Source organism: Macaca thibetana, chromosome X, assembly GCF_024542745.1.
Source record: "Macaca thibetana thibetana isolate TM-01 chromosome X, ASM2454274v1, whole genome shotgun sequence".
NCBI classification, from domain to species: Eukaryota; Metazoa; Chordata; class Mammalia; order Primates; family Cercopithecidae; genus Macaca; species Macaca thibetana.
Genome location: NC_065598.1, coordinates 110,004,758 through 110,021,638, shown reverse-complemented (window position 1 = coordinate 110,021,638; position 16,881 = coordinate 110,004,758). Strand labels below are relative to the sequence as shown.

Sequence of the window (16,881 nt, the reverse complement as noted above, 5' to 3'; positions counted from 1 at the left end):
TCTGAATTAGGTTGGGGCAAAAGTAATTACGGTGAAAACCACAATTACTTGTGAACCAACCTAATAAAATTTGTGGGAGTTTTCTCCATATTCTCTTCCCCATTTTAAATATTATACAATTTGTGACTCTATATTTGTAACCTTAGGGAAGTAAGTAATTTAACCTCAGTGGTTTCTGTACTCTGTATCTGTTTATAACGAAGAGGTTAGTTTGAAGAATCCTTACAGAAAGATTACCTAGTATAAGGCTCTCACTGGAGTTGTGGAAACTGAGGCCTAAGTTAAGCAAGTGACTGGACCGTTTTTTCTTCATTCGTCCTGAGTGAGAGAGTAGGAAAGACAGAAATCAATGTTGCCTATACCATAAACTGCAAAAATACATTATTACATTGAATTGCCTTTACTGTCTAACAGTATTTATTTGTTTCTTTAGGGAAGTATTGTAGAATATGTTTTTCACCTCACTAGCATCCAACGAAGTGTTAAATGTACATTAAGCCCTCAACTGAAATTCCCTTCATGAATTTCAACTAAGCCATTGCTGAAATTCCATAATTCTTACAGGCTTTTCTTTATTCATCTTCATCTTACAGTTCACTAATTTGGCAGATACATATGGATAGTGAATTTTATAGATTTACTTACATGAAATTTAGGAAATTGGCTGAGGTTTGGCAGTAGAAGCAGGAAAATTTGACACAGATAGTTACCCAATGGGAGGTGGGTAATAATCTTCCAAACGAAAGAATCTGCCCTTGTTAACTTAAATAACATTTTGGAGAGCAAGTCATTATATCAATGAATAGTCATAATTCTACTATACAAGTTCTTTTCCATTTACATAGTGATTTTAAAAATAGATATAGAGGCATGATTAAATAAATCTATTGAGAAACTACCTCATTTCTGCTTTTTTTTTTTTTTTTTTTTTTTTTGAGAAGGCGTCTCGCTCTGTCCCCCGGGCTGGAGTGCGGTGGCGCGATCTCGGCTCACTGCAAGCTCCGCCTCCCGGGTTCACGCCATTCTCCTGCCTCAGCCTCCTGAGTAGCTGGGACTACAGGCGCCCGCCACCGCGCCTGGCTAATTTTTTGTATTTTTAGTAGAGACGAGGTTTCACCGTGGTCTCGATCTCCTGACCTTGTGATCCGCCCGCCTCGGCCTCCCAAAGTGCTGGGATTACAGGCGTGAGCCACGGCGCCTAGCCCATTTCTGCTTTTTCAAAATGAGGGTTCAAAAAATATTTGTTGGAGAGACACCAGATCTTCCTTGTTTTACTTCCTTCAAGAATGAAGTAATCAACTTCTTTCTGAATCTATTTTAGACTAACATTACATTTAAAAATAAAAGATATGGGGCTATTAGACCTCTGGGAGTCACTGACCAACCAAAAATGCTAGAACAATCTACCTACAAGCCACAAAGCATTAAATTAACCGTTTAATCTAAGGTTTTAAAAAAAAGTAATAGATTCATGATATGATCACCCAAAGCAATTCATTAATACTAATGTCTGATTTCTTTTGACATTATAAAAAGTAAGGAAATAAAGCTCTTATTTACAAGTTTATTTGCTGCAAAGGCACTTAGGAATTTATTTTAAAAAGAAAAGTTGCACTTCTTTCTGAGCCATCAACCCATACCGCAAAAGGCATGCAGAACTCAGTGTGCTAATAAAAAGAGAATTCTATGACCATGCATGTGGTCAATGAAATGGTCTCTGTATAATATATGTATATATAATGATGTATTTCACGGTGAAATGGAAAATAAAACAGTGTGATAGGGCTAAGCTTTAGCTAAACTAATTTAAGAAGATTTATAATATTTTTATTGCCCTAAATATGTTCAGAGAAATTACCTGAAATCGTTTCAGGGGAAACTGTTATTCTGTTAGATGCCTTGAATTCTTGAATATTATTGTGCAGATGCGCTAAAAATTCTATTTTAGCTCTTCCTTCATCTTCTTTCACCTTTACTTTAACCATTGGAATACAATACAACCAATCAAGATATGTTAATTGATTACCTACTATGGGGAAGGCACTTATCATATATGTGGGCTAGTCAACAAAAGCTTCCTGCAAGAGGTGGGGCTTGAAACAGACCCTGAAGAACAGACAGAATATAGATACATTTGGGAGAGGAAGCTACATAACACAGTAATGGACTTCTCCAATCTTTCTAGCAATAAATTATTTTTGAATCACGGATCGCATTTTTTGTCAATTTAAAATGGAAGTAATAAATGGAAGTAATTGGTTTGGTTACTGAATTTTTAAAAACCTACTTTTAAAAAGACTTTAATCATACTTAGAATTTTTCGAAGTATGGTCTTTCTACCCTGAAATAACTTTAGTCTAAGTATTGTACTCAGATATGGTTTTTCTACCTGGGCTCAGATAAGTAAAGTAAAAAACTGGCAATTACTTTTTATAGCACCTATTTTTCAAGTCATAGTTATCAAATTACTTTTCCTGACTCTACTGTGAAAAAGAAATACATGGCAAATGGGATCAGACAACACTTGAAACCTTCCGGATATGTGATAAATAATTTTTAACACAAACTCAGGATGTTATTGTCTTCTTAATAAAACAAAAGATGACACTTAGAACTGGATCACTTGGACCTTTCTCTTCTTATCTCTTCCCAGTTCAAAATGCTTGCATCTTTTAATAGCAGCATTCTCTTAGATCTGCAGTTGGACTAAGTGCACTCAAGCCTTAGCGCAATCTTCTTTGTAGTTATAGCTTTTTTCTGAAAAATCGGCTTAGTCTGCCCACCATATTCACTGTGCTTCCTGTCATAATGCTGCTTTCCCTGGGCATACAGAGAATCTTTACCCTTCTTGTACTGTGTCATTTTGTGGAGTTGGTGCTAGCTACACTTCTTAAATAAAGTCTTGGGTGTTTTAGAAACTTTCACCATGTTTGCGGGGACACTATCAGCACAGAAAGAGATAAATGATTTTTAATGATCCTTCTCAACTCAGTCTTAGACCTTCAGAGCTTCTATTTTACTGCTTGAATTTCAAGTAGGCAGCATTATATAAATGACCAAATATGAATGGCCTTTGTTGTGGTGTTACATGTAGTAGAAACCTGTGGGTCCAACTCACAGTAATAACATCTGCCTGTCCAATCATCTCTACATACAATTGCATTATTTCCCTGACTTCATTTCTGTCTTTGTATTATCTCTGTAACTCCCCCGAGCTTCACTCAGCTTCTTGTCCCCCAGTCTCTCAGCATTAACAGTACTTTCTCATTTGCTCTACTTCTTTATTGGTAGGTGAATCTCTAAATGAAATGCTGCACATCTATCACATTGCTTTGCCAAACAGCATATCGAGGATTAATGGACATTGTCCATTAATATGCTCACATTTACATGCAAATTTATTCTGTTCAAAGACTAGTTGTTACAGTATGAAAGAAAAATTGGCCAATTTCTAAACGGAGGCAATAGTTTGTTGCTTAACAGCTTGGCCTCTGGAATAAAACCACCTGGTTTCAAGCTTTGTTTTGTTCATTCAGTTTGAACAGATTAACCTCTTTGTATGCCTCAGTTTCCCTAACTGCAAACTGAATAATAATAGTACCTTCTCATGGGGTAGTCATGAGGCTTATGTGATTATATAGCTGTAAACCTCTTAGAATGTGTAGTGCATGGAAAATGTCAATAAATAGTGGCCATTGTTATCATCTTTTATATCTCTCTTCTGAAGAATAATTACTTGCTAACTGGGCAAGTCTTACTACTTTGATTACAGGAAGCTATAATTGAAGAGTATTCAGTGAATCTTGATTCCTGAGACCAAATGGGAGATATATAAATTTAAAATACACTTGCAAAACATTTGAACACTGTGACATTTATTCACAGGCGTTTACTGATGAGTTTAAAGAAGACATCATGTTTTATGAAAAAGTAAAGGAAACCCCAGCCAATTCATTCATTGCTATCCTTGTCTAGATATTAGTTGACATTGTCTTTGGTTTCAGTGGTGTTCAATTTTCACTATTTATTTTTACACTGAGCTCGTCCCCACGCCTTGCCATGAATGCTAATTCAACCCTGAATTTAAATACCCATATATGACTGGCGGCTGTTGCACTGGACAATGCAGTTCTAAAGGCTTTCTAATGGCTTTCAATACATTTATGCATAGTTCTTAATAGGTAATAATAACAGTATGTTACCCAAGGGTGTACTTGTATTTAAAGGAGACAATGACTAAGATGAAAGAGCGAAATTCTTGAATGTAGAATTTCAAGTTATATGGAAAACCACGAAGGATACTAGTTTAGGGACCAGAAGGCCTTTCTAGTGCCTCTCAAATTAGACCATGTAAGTGATTATCTGTGCATAAGGTTAACCATAATTAACAAGAATGACTGTATCAAATGCCAGCTATATGTACAATGCTGTCATAAGCAAGTATTTTAGGAAACTGCAGATGACACTGTCTTAGCCACAGCTGAGAGGAGGAATGAATAGCGAGGTTGAAGTAGAGATGCCAGGTAAAGGGAGACAAAAACAGAATTAAAATTCCATCTTATGTACATCTTATTTGAAATCCTGCTTTCACTATGTCATTTGTGCATTAAAATGTCAGAAGTGATTGGCAAAGAGTTGCTGAAGGTGAACATTAGTATTAAATCTGCTAATGACTAGCCAAATGATGATGCAACTTAACCACTTGGTTGTTTTCAATGTTATTTGTCTAGAATGGAGATGACTAGACTGTTTTGCAGCAATGTTCTCAGTATATGGAAAAGCCTTCTTAAAATGTCTTGAAGAATGGCAGTGTTGGAGAGATCCATGACTTGAGCACACATTAGGCTGGAGATTGGTGATTTGGTGATTCTTTTTGAGGTTCAACAGTACAATATGTAGATGAAATGACATAGGTAGCCTAGAATGCTAACAAATAAATAATAAATGTTGCTTAGTGCAATAATTTAAAATTTTCAAAGTGCTTATACCCATCTGCTTCACAACAATCAGGTGGGGTTATATGTGATACTGACATAAAATATCACAATAATATATTATTAACTTCAATTTATGATGAAGTTTTCCTAGTTTGCTCATGGCTACCCAAGCAGCTAGAGGAACATAATTTAGCAGTTCTTCCACTAGACAATACTAAGCTGTATCAGATGCTTTACTAAAATAATCTCAGTACACGTACATCATCCTTTTGTGAGGTATTCCATTGCTATGAAAGAGAGGTGGTAAGATGCTCTTTAATAATACTGGCCAAATAGTCTGGAGTTTCAGGAGCCATTAAAACCTGGGAATTAATTATCTTTCAGCAAGCTCAGCAAACTGCAGCCTCCTTTAATCTCAGGCCTTGAACAATTTAACAAGAATACTGAGGATATTTAATGTTGGTTATTGATAATCTCTTCCCAAAATTTTGTTTTAAATTTTTGTGTTTCTCTTAGCTGGAGAGGGATGACATTTCCTTGAAGGAAATACATGGAACAGTAAAATTATTGAGGCTTGACTCAATTATAATGTTGGACTAATCCATTAGAATGTTAGGCTTTTTATATTTTACTTTTATTGCTCTTCCTAAGTAGCCTTGGCAGCACAAATAAATATTTCTTATTCTCTTGCCTTAAATTAACTTCCAGAATTCCTTGAGAAATTGAGGGGAAAAAATCTAATGGCACCAATAAAATGTAGGATAATATCTTCATCATTCATAGACTTGCTATGAAGACTATATGAAATAATATTATATACATATATATATATATATATATAATATGTAATGGTCCTGGATCCACATCTGGTATCCAGAAGGTTCCCAGAAATATCAGTTCTCACCTTTCTGATGAATTCATACTGCACAAAAGCCTGTTACGTTATCTGAAAAAGTCATCACTGTCATCCATGACACCTCTAGATGTAGATAAACCCCTCAAGAAAGCATAGAAAGGGTTGATAACCCTCTCTAGATAATGCAGATAGGCAAACACAGTCATTTTTGCTAAAGCACCCCAAATCCTACCTTGACATTGCAATCAACAAGCCTTATCCACCTTCCGAATTTCAGGACTTGCGTTGGGCTTGTTGCTGTAGATGATAGACGCTATTAGGAAAGAAATCATGTTGATGAAACAAATATTTTCTTCCCTCCCCAGCAGGATCAGGAGAATTTATTTAGGGAATGAAAAATATAATTAAATATTCTATAACCTACCTCCCCAAAATGTGGACAACAGTATTTATTTCCCCGCACCTGTGGGGTGGAATGGGGGGGCATTATAGATAATTCCCAAACAATCAGGTGCTAAGGAGATTACACTCTTCAGAAAAGGCAATCTTCAGTATGATTTCAGTACTGCAAAAGAGATGCAACGATCACGGTAGATATCATTTTTTTGTGGGGCATGTCAGTTGGTCTTTGTCATTGTCTACACATATGTAGCCAACTACACAGTAACACCTTGTTTCTATTGCACTCGTATTTTGATTGTCAGAATGGCTGATGTATACGTAAACTTCTTCATGAAAAAATTAAACTCTGGAACCCAGATATCTTTTTCCATTACTGTGTATGTGAGGTCGCAACTGTCTGCAAACTGGGGAGCTCAGAGGTTACTCAGTGCGCAGCATTTCCTCACCACCCCCACAATCATCTTAGCTCAACCATATGTGAGTGTCCCTCGGTTAGCCTGCCTAAAAGGTATGTGGTAAGGGGCATATGCACTTGGTGGTTCAGCAATCAGAGGCTTCCTTGGACGGGACTTACACTGGTAAATATTAATGAAGAAGCTGCGTGGTACTGGCAGTGATTCCAGACCAAATCCTTTAACTGCGAATGTCACTCGCTGAATTTTGAGTTGGGGAGCTCTGTCGCTTAAAATACAGGGTTCTCAAACACAATGCAAGTGTTTGTCACCTCAAGTCGCATACTACCCAGCAGGAAGCAAAAGGCAAAGGGCATGGCGCAGAAAAGAAACAGACACACAGACACGTTTTGCAATGACGAACTTTATGTGACATCAGGAACAGCAACCTGTTCTCGTGTTTAGCAATTCCGAGGTACGCTGTAAAGCCTGCTTGTCAGGTAAAATTGAGTAAAGGGACAGGAATAAGAGGCAGCGCTGGAGACTTTTTCGCAATCCTTTTCAAAATATAAAACTGTAACCAAATGACTTAAATAAGATAATAAATTAAAAAAAAAAAAAAAAAAAAGGTTGGCTGGATGCCTTTATCCCCTCCTCTTAAGCTTACGTGACCATCAGCAGCGCAGTTCAAATTCAGCTAACAGCTGTTAGACCAAGACACAGATCCGCAGTGTGTATCTCCCCAGAGTTACGGATGTTCACTGAGACCCGCCGAAAAATTAGGGTCGGTTTTCAATGAGAACATAACAAAGGATCCTTGGTTCCCCCTCTGCACACACTGTCCCAAACCTTGCGCCCCCTCCCACTTGCCTGCTGTCGAATTTCTTAAAACTGTAGTCGGTCCTCCAACTCAGTTGCACCTTCCGCAGCCCGACCCTCAGCGACATTGCGTTCAGTTTCCCTCCTTTCTCTCCTCCCACTCCTCACTCCTTGAGACCCCACCCTCGCCTTCCGTTTCTGTCTCGGCTTCCCCCGCGCCAGGTTCTCTAGACCCCCGCCTCCACCTAGCGCCTTCATCTCGAGCCCCCGCTCCCAATCCCCTTAGAGACTTCTATGCTCCTTCCGTGGAACCTAAGCTCCTCTCTTCTTCCAGAGACTCAGTCTCCACGCGATTTGCGCGTTCAGAGTCCCTCCCCCCAACCTCTGCCAGGGCCAGTGCGGTCCTGCAGGCTGCAGCCATCCGGGACCTGTCCCCGCTCCCCACCCCATCCCCCGCCTAAATCGTTAGGGTCTCGGCTAGCAATGCCGCCCGGGGCTCCAACTTACCACTAGCGTCCGGGAGGAAGACGAGGCAGCGGTCGCCGCGGCGGCAGCTAGACGAGAAACGGACTCGGCTGCAATCGCCCAGCGGAGCCCGCGGCAGTCGGTGCGCTGCGCTGCGCTGTGCGCCGCAACCTCGCGCCTCAGCGGAGGGAGAGGAACGGAGGGAGCTCGGCGCGATGGGAAGCGCCGGCGAGTCGACCTCCTTTGGGCGACCGTGCGCCCCCCGGCTAGGTTTGGCTCTTTTCGCTCCACTATCTTACTCTAGCTTAGTAACTGACCACCTCCAGCATCTCTGCACTAATCGCGTCTTCTTTCTTCTTCGTTGGCCCCTAACTAACTACACTACTCTAAACGGACGAAGGCCATCACACGAGCGCCACGACGATCTCGACGACTCCGACGACAACGATGTACAGAAAGAGAGAAGAGTTCATATGCAATCAGCAGGTAAGGGGTAAGGCAGGCCAATGGAGCAGCCAAGGCTAGCAATCTAGCCGCTCCAAAGGCAGTATCGGAAAGATCGGTGCGCCTGAGGAAGGAAGCGTCCTCGGCGAGCACCAGAGCGCCTACCTAGCGCGGGTGAATCTGCACCGCGCTCTTGGGCCAAATGCGGGATGAGGGGAGGAGCCAAGAGCAGCCAATCAGTGCTCAGCATTACGTTGCCCCCGGGCCTGTTTGGACCGGTCTCTTAGTGCATCTGGAACCTGCTGGCAGGGGGCGCGAGACCCCATGGTGGAGGTGGGGGTGGGGGTGGGGGTGGTGATTAACCTGATTCACAAGGCCTAGAGCGTAGGGGGAACCAGGATCAACCATGGAACCGGATGGAGTGAGAGGGAAGGCTTTCTCGAGAATGTACCCTCAAAGACTCACAGCATACCCCTCCCCAAACACACCCCCCCACACACACACCCCTGTACATTTCATTTCAACAAACAGCATTCCCAATCTTGCAAATTTCATCAAGCTTTGAAACTCCCTTCAAGGGTCTCTGCTCCGACTCTTGCCCATTCTTCCAACAGTAGCAACTGAGGCACTCGCAGGGTCAAACATTTGGTGAGTGCTCAAAGGCCACAACCCTGTTGTAAGGCCCACTTCCCCATCCTTGTCTCCCCATCCTTTCCCTAACCCCAAAGGAGAAAGGAAAGCTCTCAGTCTTCGAGCCCCAGGAAGGCACAGTTTAGTTCCTTTCTTGACCCCACAGGCCTCATTAGAAAGACATCTTGAGGGCAGCTCTTACGGGTTTTCAAGGGGGTGAACCTATCTCTCTGGCACAAGGCCTTGGGCCCACAGCCAGTCGGTTGCCCAGTCGTTGTGGGGGAGGGGGCTGTCAATGCAAGGTCGAGGCAGCAAGAGGTGAACCACAAAGGCTCTCTTTTGGCAACTGCTGGGATGCCGAGCTCCAACCGGTCAGGCAGAGCTCTTTTTCACAGGCTCCCAGGCGCCACCCGGCAGGTGCCTGCGGTGTTCGGGCGGCAGCGTAGAGAAGGGTGAACGGGGCCGCCTTGGCCAAGACACCTCAGAGGCACCAAAACCAAACTGAGTAATGGAGATTATCCCACCGAGAATGGGGAAAGGAACAGATCTCTCCTAACAGGGAACGAAGGGGCGAGCGGGGGTGGTGGTCTCGGGTCGCGGCCGAGGTTTCGCGGCCTTGTGCCGAGGACCGGGGTGGGAAAAGTGGAGATTGGCTCCCCGCCAGTCGGAGGTAGCTGGACCGAAGCAAAAGATCGAGACTCCGGTTTGGCTACTTAGGACAGGACGGCAGCGCAGTGATTGTATAGAAGAGGCAACACAGGGACCGTACAGAGAGGCTTGGAGGACCGAACCCGGCAGAACGCCAAAGGGGTGGGAGCCGCCGGCTATTCTGAAGGCCGAAGTTTGCCTCAGTAGCCCCAAAAGTTAGGGAGGGAGAAGGAGGTGGGAGCAATGATAAGGGTCAGGCCCCTTCCTTATTCTGGATGCCCTAGGACCAGTCATTTCTCTCTGGGCCTCCGTTTCCAGATTTGTGAAAGGAACTGTCCGGTCTCCTCCAAAAGGGGCATTTTGGGAATTCTCTGATTCCCTCCGTCGCCACTGAATTCAGACTCTGAAATTTAATTTGGCAGTCAACATGCTGTCCACACCCAAGTTCTGTTTCGCAAAGCAAAAACCCATCGCAGTTTTCTTGAAGCATCTGTTGAATGCTACTGTATGATGCCGCACAGGTGGCTGCGACAGCGCTGCCAAGTCCACCGACTGCACAACGCTCGCATCTTTAGAAATGCTTTGGTAGAGAACAGTAATTTATAAATATGGAAGAGAAAACGTATGTCTTCTCTTTAAATAATCAAGCACTCATCTTTAAAAACTCCCGAAGTGTCCCCTTGCTCTGTGAATGTGGAATGCTTAGTCTTGCCTTTTCTGGCGGGACTTGTATTTATTTTGTTGGAGGCTGAGACATTTATATTACTTCAAAAAATGTAAATATAAATCCCTGTGATATTTTTGCTAAGCCAAAATGGATCTGCCGAGCAGAGAGTGGAAGTTAGCATCCGCCAAAACCTGTTCCCGCTCCCCGGCTCCCGGGGGAACCGGCTTGAAGAAATTGACCACGATAATAGCAATTATGAGGATGAGGATGATGGTAGTAATACTTTTTAGTATTATATATTTCGCTCTTAAGGTTGTTCTCTCCTTCTCCTTCTGAAAGGCAAAAGTACCGAGAGGGACCGGGGTGAAGCCCAGTTGGTGGTTGGGAAGGTTCCCGGAGCAGCAGAGAGAAACTTTGCTAGCCACGCGGCTTGCTGAAGCACGTCTGGGCTTCGGAGTTGGGGTAGAAACAGGCAGGCATGTTCGCCTTTGAGCGGCGCTAGCCGAGCGGCCCGGAGCCTGTAAGACTGAGACTAAGCGGTCTGCGGCGAGGCTCGGGGTACCGGGTTCCGCCGGGACCCAATGCTCTGCTTTCTTGGCATTTGCGGCGCGTACTGCCTCTTCAGGTTCTCTAGGCTGCGGCTCCGCCGAGCGCTGCAAGGTCCGACGGACTTCGGAGATTTTGGCAACACCAGACCGGAGAATTTAGTGTAAGGAGAAATTTAGGGCGCACTTTAGGACTGGGGAACCAAACTCAAAACAAGCACATGCTGGCGCTTTCTGTCGCTCTGTCATTGCCAGAGAGGTTTTCTGGAACCCCTGCCTAACGAGGCCTGGGGAGTCAGCCCAGAGTTTTCACTGCTTTCCCTTCCCTTCCTCAGGTGTATGGAAATTGTCCCTGGAAAGAGGAGTTATTTACAGTGAATTCCTCAGGTTTGATGAAAATCCCCAGTGCCCCCCGGAACACGGTTTCCAAATATTTCCCGGTTTCTAAGGCTGTGGACTTGTTTTTACAACTTTCGAACCAGGGAGATTTCTTCCTACTACAAATATATATGTTTCCAAAACGACTGATTCAGAAATTCGGGAAAGAATTAAAGATTGTTACTACGTAGGAAAAAGTTCCTCATCATTTGAAACTTTGGGAACTTTTTAAAAAAATAAATAATTGTAACCGACTAGAAAGTTTACTTCTCTACTCATTATTATTTCCCCTCTTGACCAGAGCCCTATTTTAACACACCTAAAGGATGATAGACAGGTTTAAAAAATGAGTGACAGGATTCTAGCAAAATTCTCGAAGGCAGGTATTTTCACAGATCAAAAGAAGCTACACAAGAATTCTACCGGGAGATTTTTTTTTTCTTGTTTACCACAGGACATAAATGCAATGAATTTTGATAATCCTTCTATCCATATTTTTTTCGGGTTTAAAGCAAATTATAATAGCCAGATATGTTTTTGGTAATAATACAGTTGTATCAAATTATATTTTCAGCCTTTGCTATTACTACTTAATCGTAAAATCCCAGCATCAGATCCATAATGTCCATCATTGAGGCATGCCACACCTAGAAATAAACTTTTATGGCATCGAACGCAATAGACTTTTCCCTTACTGGTCGTCAAACATGGTCATAGACTGAGAAAACAATTTTAGACATAGATAGCTTATTATACACAAAATCTTTTTAAAGTTGGTAGGATTATTTTAATAAAAAAATAACGCAGTAGAACTCTGTGTGCTGTGTAGGAAGGCAGGGGGCAGTCTCTGATCGTGTCAGTCTTTCTGTAAGTGAAACTTCTGTTTGGAAAGATCTTCTGTTTTAGAGAAAAACAACAATCAACACTGGTTCTCTGACACTCTCATTGAAGGGAACAGAAAAATACTGGAAGCCTTTTGGGAGGGGGAGTTGGAAGGTCCCATCACATATTTCTGGCACTTCTAAGGAAAAAAAAAAAAAGGTATATCACAATTAAAAATCTGTGCTTATTTCTTTTATGCAATAAACCGTATTTAATTAATTTTATCTGACATCCTTCTAGTAATACAATATATATTTTGTGTGGTTTCCAGTAACCAAGTATATGTTTGAAAAAATAGCAACATGCATGCAAGTTTGAATAGGGATTGGGAATGGAATCTCATCTCGTAGCCTCAAAAAGGAGAAAGAGCTAGGAGCTACTTTGACATCAGTTCTATAGAAAAATATATGTTGTCTTGGAGTGCATTCGTGTTATGATGAATGCATTTTGCATTATGGGCATGCATTTCACTCTTTCAGTTTAGGATAACAAAGATGGCAATTAGGACCTTTTGTTTAAATTAAACTGAGATTGAAAGTCCAGGACTACAGTGATTTCTTGTTTATTCTTAGCTCAAGACTACTGGTTGCTGAAACCCAGTAGTCTTGCTACCCATCTATCTTACTCTGACTCTTTTAGACCATTGTGATTTCTACTTCCCATTTCTGTAGTAATTAGAGCCATAACCATGCAACCAAACATTTCCTTGTTTTAGAGTTATGTCTAAAGTAATGGGCTTAGTTGCTCTCGTCTGTAAATCAGTATCTTTACGTTATTTCAAATAAGGCAAACCATCACTCATTGCTACCTAATTCCTTCTTTTCTTTTTGTAAGAACTATTTCTTCAACCAAATTATAAGGATGTCAGGAGGAAGTGTTTAACCATAAGCTTCTCTTCTTTTTTCCACAACTATCCTAATAGTTTGCACAAAAATATAAGCAACAATGATAACTACTATTGTTGTTATGCAAGAGGTTAAGACGAATGGTCAAGAAGGGCTGGACTTCTAAAACTCGAATTTTTCAATGACCTGAATACAAATATGAAAGGTATTTTACCAAACAGGCCCTTCGTGCAAAAAGATCATGACAGTTTGAACCGACCAAGATGAAACTTAATAGTATTAAATGTGAGACGCTCAGTTTGAGTACCAAACTTCTCTGCACAAAATTAGGTCACCGAAGCTGGGAACATTTGGTGAAAAAATACTTATTGATTTTAGTTGGCATCAAGATCAACAAGCCTTCAGTATGATCTGGTTGCTGGAAACATAATTTTATATTGAGTTTTTGCAACTTTCATAAAAAGAGTCGAAATGCAGTTGGGCTCTATTTGGTATTTTCAGGCACATACTTTAAGAATGAAGTTTGGAATTCATTTATCAGAATGATGGAGTTAATTCACAAGAATGTTCAAGTCAGTAGAGTGCTGGAATCATGTTAGATGGATTTGTATCCTCTGGAAGACATGACTCTTGGGATACATGCTAGCTGACTTCAAATATTCAAGGAATTTTCTTAAGGAAAGTGGATTTAATTTATTTCCCAAGTTTGTTATTCATATCATGTTTGTATCTGTTACCTCAGTGTCTTGCACAATGTCTGACACAAACTAAGCATTCAATAAATATTTGTGAACTGAATGAAACTATAAGCATTAAACTCTGAAGAGAATAAAACTGAATTTAATGAATCCACAGTTTCTGGCTCTAGAGGAAGATTTTCTAGCATTCAAAACTGTCCAAAGATGGCATAAGCTGTCTTAGGAGGTAGTGAGTTCTCCACTCTTGAGATGTTCAATGCTATAGAGGTTAATCTCTTGGTGGGGATGTTACAAAGGAGAACTATGTGTGAGGAAAGGGAAAGACACGTGGCTAATGAATGACATTTAAAGCTCTTCCCAATCCAAAATTTTGCAGAATGAATAAAAGCTGTCTTAGTCTAATTTTATGACATAAATAGAATATTGAACTTTCTTAAAAACAAAGACAAAAGAATTTATGTACTGCAGACTGGCCGTAGATTCAGCTTTGTCATAGGAAAGAAGCGGCCTCCTACCAAGTTGCAAGACGCTTTTGTTGAGCCTATTGCACTTGATAGCTACTGACTTCGGTGGAAAACAATCTCTGGGAAGCTTATTATCATATTAGGGTACAGTCATTCTTTATAAGTCTAGAATACTACAGATGGTCCCTGACTTACGAAGATTAGGCTTACAATTTTCTGACATTAAGATGATGCGAAGGTGATACGTATTCAGTATGCTTCTTGACAACAATTTTCCTTTTTCCTCACCAACAAATTTGAAGGGCCAAGTCTCTACACATTTCAAAGGCTGAAACAACAAAAGTTCATTTAAAATGATGCTTTAAAAACAAGTGATAGTAAATTCCCTGTCGTCGAAAACTAAAGAAAAATAATATGGTAAATAAATATTTTCCTACCATATATACACATTTTATTTACAGACAAGTATAGAAATCTTTCATTTTCTCCAAGTGGAGCTTAATTTGAAGCAAAAGCCAATACAGTAGTGACTAGATGCCTATTGTCATCTAATGGCAACCCTGCAGTAGAACTACCTGAGTGAAAGTTTATTTTCCGGCCTTTTGATTTTTGAATCAAGATTATTTTTACTGTTTATGCATTTTCTAGTCATTAGTGGGAAAATGATAGTAAACTTTTAATAGGTGATCTTGTAGGGGAGAGTAATGAATTCTTACTTGGTGATAGAGCAAAGCTGTGAGGCAAGATTTGCCAGAGAACTCAACTTTGTTGGTGTTTCAATTTGACCAGCATTCTTCATCTACCAAGATAAGATTCAAAAACAAGCCTTTATCCTTTAGAGTGTCATACTCAATAATCAAGAAAAGCACTGATAAATCAGGAACTAGATAGTTTAATCTATCATTGTTAATTTTGTCTATGCATTTTTGATTTCATTATGACCTCAAAAAAACCTTATTGTCAATATAACGTGGATGAAGTTCCAAAGATACAAGGACAGAGGTGAAAAAATGTAGAGAAGTACCTACCATTATATTCTTTCAAGCCAAGCGACACAGTGGGAGCAGTATTACTATTGTCTGGTTTGATTACAAAGTATAATGGTTGAATTATATCAGTAGTCCTGATATTTTGAGAGTTTTTAATTTTTTTAAAGTTTGTGATATCAAGTAATGTGGTATTCAGAACATTACAGTAAAACATACATCTAAAAAAGGTCTGCCTTTCAAAGACTAGACATTTATTTCAGTGACGCTGTGATTCGTCAAAATATTTCTTAACATTTCTTTTGAAACTGCCTTCAGAATATGCCACATTGTTTTGAATTTTTGGCAAAAGTGTATGGTCATTGAGAATTGTGTCTGGTGATTAACATTTTATGATCCTAATATTTTGTTGAATGAAGTGAAAGCACATGACCTTAAAACCCTCTGGAGGAACAACCACAACAAAAACCAGTGTCTTGCTTATGTCATTCTTGACAGTGACAATTTACCCTGGAGTAGGTGAGCGTTTTCTTCCATTTGTTCTATCCTCTTATATGCCTGCTCTAGTAGAAACTCAAAATGTAAGTTTTCCTGAAAGCTTGTGCACAACAAAGATAATATTTAAGGCAGTATTTCAAAAATTGAAGCAAGAAAAATAATATTTCCATGGAAGTACATGTCACTAATCTGGCTATTAACTGTATTAATATAGTAAAAGTAGAATGAGTATAGTCTCCCTCACTCTCTTCCAGAATGCAAGGATTAATTATCTAAGTTAGAACTTCTGAACTCAGCATTCAGTTACATGCTGTGTAATCTGTAATATTTATAACTTCACAGTGTAACCATGGCTAGAAATCTTTTAAATTTGAAGGTTCAAAAAATTATGTTGTGCATATGGTTTGGAAATTTGTAGAAGAACCAATAATATGTATATAATCTTTCACAAAGCTAACCAATAAATTTATTTAAGAAAGCTTTGCTCTAGGAAGAAATTAACAGCAGGTGATTTAGTGACCAAATTCCAAATTAGTACACAAATTAACCTATGGTTTTGATCTTGAATATGTCGGTTCATCTGTTGGCTGCATTTAGAACAGAAAAGAGGCTTAAAGTACAATATTGGATTTATTAAAGAGGCATTTTGTCTGAAAAAAGTGACCTCTATGTCATTTCAGATAGTGTGTCGCAATTCAATCATCTCTATCCTTAAGATTTTTTAAGTGCTTGACTTCTTACTTTGCTGCAGTCTAAACTCTGACTGCTTATCTAAGAAAGCTAAAATATACACCATGTGGTACAAAAAATGATGACTTCACAGACAGTTTGATCAGATATCAGATCAAAATGCAAATCAAAGTAGACCAACCCCTATTGTAGATGAAATGCAACCCGTTACTTTTTTAAAGAACCATGAATTTTAAAAGTTATTAAAATGAAGAATACGACATTATTGAATAACTTTTCCTTATGTTTTCTGACAGTTCTACTGATGACTGCTAGTGTAGACCTTAGTTTCCCTGGCTTTGCAATGTTTCTTGCTAAACTAGGAATTGGACTGTGAACTATTTCATAAGTGCAGTAACTCTTAGTAATAAAATATATTTACCAGAGTCCTCTCATCATTTAATAAAAGAAAGTTTTATGACATTTTATTTTTTAAAAAAGAGCTTTATTGAGTTATGATAGATATACATTAACCTGCATATATTTAATGTATACAAGCTGATCAATTTGGACATCTGCATACACCTGTGAAATCATCATGACAATCAAGGTAATAGACATATCTATCACTTCCAACAGTTTCCTTGTTTCCCTTT

General features: G+C 40.0%; 1 pseudogene; it reads right to left on the bottom strand.

Moving 5' to 3' along the window:
- Positions 1 to 2,608: 2,608 nt before the first annotated feature.
- On the bottom strand, positions 2,609 to 2,928 carry LOC126945523 (60S ribosomal protein L36a-like; annotated as a pseudogene).
- Between the last annotated feature and the right edge of the window lie 13,953 nt (positions 2,929 to 16,881).